Below are 6460 nucleotides of genomic sequence, written 5' to 3' on the forward strand. Positions count from 1 at the left end.
CCACCTACCCAGTGCTTCCTATGTTTCATAATCATGATTTTTCTGAGTTAGAGACCCTTGATCATATCTAAGGAGGTGGAATTTTCTGTTATTTTCAAAAAATAACTTCAGCAGAAGTCAGAAGAGCATGAAAAAACAGCCTCTGGAGTAGGAGTTGTTAATGGATACTTACCTGAATTGAGAGGCTTTCTACAGAAAATAATGAAACACTGGTTTAAGCAATAAAGACATTTACAGTATTACCTTAGAATCTAGATGAAAAGAAGCCCATAGTTGGTATACTCCAAGTTTAATTCATCAGCTCAATAGCATCAACAAGTACTCAGGTCTTCCCACTTTCTTCTGAGTCATTTCATTGTGTTGGCTTTGTTTTTAAGTTGCCTCCTCTCTGGTTGCAAGATGGCTGCAGCAGGTCTAGTCATTACATTTGGACATGCCAGTGTCTAGGGCAGTTGCCTTTTCCTTGTGTGTATCTTCCTTTAAAGATTATATTTAAAATTTTTGTGCTGTCAATCTCGTTCATCTTTTCAAATCAAATCATCAATAGTATCTATTAAAAACAAAATGTCTATGTAAAATAATTTATTTTAGTAAGATTCATGGAGCAGTTGCTGAGTGAGCTAGGGATTTTTAGGATTGGGGCGAGGAGAGGAGTGTATAGACTATTGGAAGGTGAGAAGCTAGTGGGCTTAAATCCAGTAGGAACAGTTTAGGCCCAAGAACAAAAGGCTTGAGCTAGGACTTCTTGGCCTCTTAATTTCTTTTTTTAACTCCGTCTAAAAGATTTGTGTTCTATAACTTGCCTTGGCTAACCTTTCTTAATCTCATAATCTCATTTAATAAATAACAACTACTGTACCACCTTCACAATATTCACTTTAAACATTTCATTCAATGAATATCATCTCCTTTCCTTCCAGCATATTTTATTGTGCAAACTGCAATATTCCTTTGACTCAAAAGGATCTCCAATTCATTGACCCTATAAAGTGTTGACTGTTCATCATCCCATCATTTGTCTCTTTCTTAGAACCAAAAAAATTCCAAACTGTCCTGTAAACACCCTCATAGCTCAGTGGCCAGAACTGAGTCACATGGTCTTTCTAAACCACAACTGGTAAGAAAAATATAGTTACCAGGATTGGTTTAAAACAATCATGATTTTTTTCCTGATGTGGAGATAGAGAGATCTTCATAATACCTACACCTAGATTCCAAGGTAAAAGGAAGAATAAATGTTGGATAGTTAACCGAAAGTAACTGCTATAGAATTATGTGTTAACATTAATCCTTTTAGCCCTAGCTATGTGACAGTTTTTAAAGTCACTTGTCATTTGTCAAGAGTAGGGTAGGTATCAGGAAAAGAAACACAAAAATAGCTATGTTTCTATCAATCACATTCTAGAACTGGTTCTACTAAATCCTTGTTGGATGACTTTAAGTAAGGCATCTGACCTCTCTTTGTCTCGATTTCCACATCCACAACATGATATAAATACCTGTCATGGGATAGCTGGAAAGATAATTACTCTGAATAAATGCAAAGCAGTATCATTTCCAAATTTTAGCTGCCCACACTGCTTGTTTGTTCTACTTTCATGTATTCATTCATTTATACATCTTTTCAACAACTAGTTGCTGACAGTCTACTGAAAGTTAGATATTGGATGAATACTTTGGAATCAAAAAGTTTTCATCATGGCCCCTATATTTAAAGTATTAACCAATGAATTAGCAGCAACTGTTTTGTCTCTTGGAATACAGAATCGGTAAGATAGTATAAGACGTAATACAAGAAAAATAAAGTGGGGTAATGAGGGGTGTTGTCTAACCATAATGGTTGCTTCAACTGGAATGTGAACTGTCCTGTTATCAAAAGTGCCTACAGCCAAGTGTGTGAGTCCACAGGTGCCTACATGGCTTTTCTAGCTTAGGTATTGTTTGGTTTTAATATTTACTGTATATAATATAGGCAAAGCAATGATATGGATTTATGCTACAATAAAATAGTGAACAAAAACTGAAAGAAGATTGGTTTATGCATGGGGTAGTGAGACATGAAACTGACATTAATGGACTAAGGAAAAAACAGCTTTCTTGGTGAAGAACTAATAAAGAAAGAACTGTTCTGAAAGCTCTCCATTATTTGGAATGACAAGGAAACATTGATGACTTTAAACTCAGCTAACTAACAGATTGTCTTAAGAATCCAATAGCCCTGCCAAAACCGGTTTGGCTCAGTGGATTATATTAAAAAAAAAAAGAATCCAATAGCCCAAAGAGATTTTTCAATTTTGGAAATTTTTTCCTCACATTTCAGAAAAATGTAAGATGTTAAAACACAATTGCTTTTTTCTATGCTTGTTCTTAAAAAATACAGGGAAGAGGGATTTTTACCAGGATTTGGAACCCATTATTCATCTTTGTGATGGGATAACAATATATTTTGGATGAAGGGAACTTCTGGAGGAAATTGTGTTTCTGAGCAATAATACTGGCTTGTGTCAGAAAATAATTATAGAACAGGATTAGAAAGTAAATAACTACAGTTTACCCCTATTACATGGGAATAGCAAGACATTAAAATATTGGTAATTTAAACTTACCATAATTTTGTATCTGGATTCTCAAACAGTTCTGTGGATTTAGAACCAACATTTGATGGGAAGGAAGAATTCCCAACCTCCAAGTCCTATGATGTGTCAGGCCACCAGAAGAAAAGTTTTGTCACTACAAAATAACTCCCTTAGCAGGGTAAAACTGCAGGTCAACTCTATAGCTATGGTGTGGTTCAGTGGAGTTCTATTCATAAGTTGAAACAATTTACAACTCTGCTTAGCTTTGATATGCGGGGGAACAATGTTGAGTTTAGCTCTCAGTGACCTTGTGGTTCCTTCTGAGCAAAGATATCTTGTAGTCTGCGGAGCTTGTGATCTACGCAGCCTCCATTCAAGCAAGGTTGAAGGGAATGCTGTTGAAGCAAGAATCATTCCAGCCCTGTCCATGCACATGGGCCACTCTTCTGTTGGCTTCTTCTACTGCAATAACAAAAAGCACTAAATCAATAACGGGCAAAGGAAAGATGAAACGTTAGGGAAGTAAGATACAGAGTTAAGACCTTCTTGGCCTAGGGAGAAACTTTGCTTAATGTAGTTGTGAGATAACCGATATCTATGAAAAACTGGCCATTTTTTTCAGTTTACTTGATTAAAAGAAAAGTGATAATAAGAAACAGTCTAATGCTCCTTAAAAGTAACTAACTTGGGGCCAGGCACTACATAAAGTCTTTATGTGAACTGTCCAATTTAATCTTCTCAACAATCCAGACATAGGTTTTATCCCCAATGTACAGAGGAAAACAAATCGAGGCAACAGAGTTTAACTTACTCAAGATCTCACAGATATTAAGTGATGAAGCTGGAATTCAGAAACCAGAAAGTCTAAATTCAGAAACCAAGTTCTTAGTGTTTACATAGACAGCCTATCCTTTCCCCACAGAATTTAGCTTTTTCCTTTATTGTTTCTTCACCAGAAAACCATCTTTTAAAATAAATTCTTTTAAAAGTACAGTAGAAAGCTATAACTTAAAATACCATGTATGACATCACGCAACCTTAAGACAAAATGCCTATTTTAGAAGTCCTATGAATAATCTGGCAAAAATAATCTACCCTATTCTTTAATGTAGTGGACTGAATAAAAAAAATTCTACTTAAGACAAATTAAAATAATGTAGAAAAACAGACTTCAACTTTTTCCTTTTCATTCTGAAAGATGTAACAGATTCAAGTGTTACATTCTCAGATCCTCAGAGCTGAGGATCCAACTTTTAACATGTTTGTTTCTCTCAAATCCTTTCCCATTTCTCTCAGTTGCAAATCTAAGCCATTTCCAAATTCGGTAAGATTTAACTCTCATCACCCCCCATCTCTTCAGACAAGTTTTTGCCTACTGGGTCACTGAAAAAAACAAACAAACAAAAAAACTGAGGCTACCAGGCTTGAAATCAAGGAATTCTGCTAACAAATGTACCCATATGCATCCTCTTTCCAATCTCCCCTCAGAAGGTCTCCTCTCCTTCTGGTTCCAATCAAATTCTGACAGTGCTCTTGGTTCCATCACCTCCCATCTCTTTAAGGAACTTGAGTTATTGATTTTCTATCACATCATTTGTGCTGTTGTAGATTTGCCAAAAACATTGCTACCATGCCCACAACTTCTTATGAGGGAAAGCAATCCATCCATCGTCTTTGCAAAGGAGCAGCCATGTTTTATACCATGTAAATTCCTGTGTACCAACTGATTGGACAATGTGGGCACCTATTTCAAAGGGCAGCTAACTTATAGGTTGGCCAAAGAATTAAGACATCTTCCTGGCATGAAAAGATAAGCAGGGTCAGTCTCTTAAAACTTCTCAAAAGTGCTCACTGCTTTAAGCATGAGACCCATCTTTAAGTGAGATGAGTGGTTTTTTTTATTATTTAAAAAGTTTTGAAATGATCTTTGATGCATGTCTTGCCCGTGAATGTCATTCACTTTAATGTGGAAGCAAGTTTATATGGTATAGCTGCTAGAATGCTAAGAATGTTAATATTGGAATAATAATGTTGAACATTGTTGATAATAATACAACTCACAGAAGCCTATTTTATGCGTTTTAAATACATCATCTTGATACTGTTGTAATTAACTAGTTATTATTAACAGGAAAGGAGCAAAGGGAAGACCAGACATTATAGGCATGTCATTGGACAGCTTCGCCAGAAAGCTACTACACTCCCCAAGGGACCAACAAAGGGGAGATATGTGCATGCCCAGTAAGTTGGACTGACATAGGCAAGGTGCTTACTGTCAGTCATACCTGAGAACAAAATGGGCATGGCCACTACATGGGTGCAAAATTTGGGATATTTAATTTCCTAAACAAAGGAATTCGCTCTTGGCTCTCTTACTGCTTTGGGGACTATTGGGACTTGTGTGACTCTGGGTTTGTGGGGCTACTTTGCGTTTGCCCACATGGCCCATGGCCATGCGGCCCCCATACACAATGGAGTAATGGACTGCAACTAGCCTGATGCTGAACTGGACCCAGCTCCAACATGGAAAGGAAACTGGACACTGGCTCTGCTTCTAGCTTCACTGAAACCCCAACGACACTTCTATGGCTGGACTAAGAGAAATGGGGTTTTGGAAACGGAGTAATTTAATTCCACAAAAATAAAAGCTTTCTACCCTATCTCAACCTCCCATGGGGGCCTCTGGAAATGCTCATTCCAGTGGTACTCCAAGAACCCAACTCCCACTAGCAATGGAGAAAGACCATCTTTTTTTCTGATAACAATCTGATTCTTACAATAATCCTATGGTGTAGGTTCCTAATTTTCAGATAAAGAATCTAAGGCTAAGAGACCTTGGGTGATTTTCTAAGATCACTCATTTAATGTGTGGCTGAGCTTGGAGTCTGGATCCAAAGTTTATGTCCTCTTTATACTATATCTGGTTTTTTTCCTAACCAAAAGTATAAAGGCATTGCTTAATTTATTTTATCATTTGTCATCGTGGCTTGGCATCAAAATAATTGAAGTTGGTTTACGTAAGTATATAAACATCATAAAATTAACAGATGAGTGATTAAAGGTACTAGTGTCTTTGAAGGAAAAGCTACAGTTTACAAAGACATAACCCAAACTTCTTCAATACTTACATTCTTTTTCCAACTGGCCTGTAAACTGGGGTTCAAGTGGAGAAAATAAGATATTGTTCAGAGTTACGATTTGGGGCGAGTGTCAAAGATTTCTGAGCAATAACCAACAACAACAACAAAACCCCTAGCTGCCGATTTGAGTAATTACAGGGGCGTAGAGTTTGGACTTGGAACGGTGGTAAGTAGAGAGCTTGTTTGCTTCACGTAGCAGATTAACTCACATTTAATAACGGAGTAAATCTGTTGGGCCATGACTCAATGCGCCCAAATGACCGGGATCGCGATGTCTTACTAAGCCTTCGGGGCCAACACACACAGTACTTTTAGGGTGCGGCCTCACATTAGTCAGCTTTGCTAGTCTGGGTCAAGAGACGACTAAACGCTCAGGAATTAAACTCCCTGGAGACTGGGCCTCCTCCCAGGTTCTCCTCCGCCTTGTAGACTGTTGGTGTTCAACTACGAATGGGCGCACGCCTTGGGCTTCAGGAGGCAGGCCGCCCGGGGCCTGCACGTTTAACAACCGCCTCGGGGGCACCTGATGCGATGATGGTTCAGGCCGCATTTTGAAAAGCAGAGTAGGACGGGGAAGGAAGGTGAGTACAAGAGTCAGCTGCTCCAAGGCGTCCTGTTTCGGCCGCTTTGCAGGCGAAGGCTGCGTCCGGGCTTATTCACACCTTTGAACCTTCAGAGCGCGGGGGCGTCGTGGCGTCAGGCCCCGCGGCACCTGCGACGAGGACACTCGCCCACGCTCCGGGC

At 38.7% G+C, this 6460-nt stretch overlaps 1 long non-coding RNA gene across 3 annotated transcripts; it reads right to left on the reverse strand.

Annotated features, from left to right (window-relative positions):
- Positions 1-272: 272 nt before the first annotated feature.
- LOC102754118 lies at positions 273-6454 on the reverse strand. Of its 3 annotated transcripts, none has more exons than XR_001512544.1 (3): positions 6379-6454; positions 2607-3038; positions 273-550 (listed from the first exon to the last, which is right to left on the reverse strand). It is a non-coding gene; the product is annotated as an uncharacterized LOC102754118 (long non-coding RNA). The 3 variants fall into 3 exon arrangements; XR_435257.2 differs by having other exon boundaries at positions 5926-6454; XR_435258.2 differs by lacking the exon at positions 6379-6454 and adding an exon at positions 5705-5916.
- Positions 6455-6460: the final 6 nt, after the last annotated feature.

Source organism: Myotis davidii, unplaced genomic scaffold (genome assembly GCF_000327345.1).
Source record: "Myotis davidii unplaced genomic scaffold, ASM32734v1 scaffold933, whole genome shotgun sequence".
NCBI lineage: Eukaryota > Metazoa > Chordata > Mammalia > Chiroptera > Vespertilionidae > Myotis > Myotis davidii.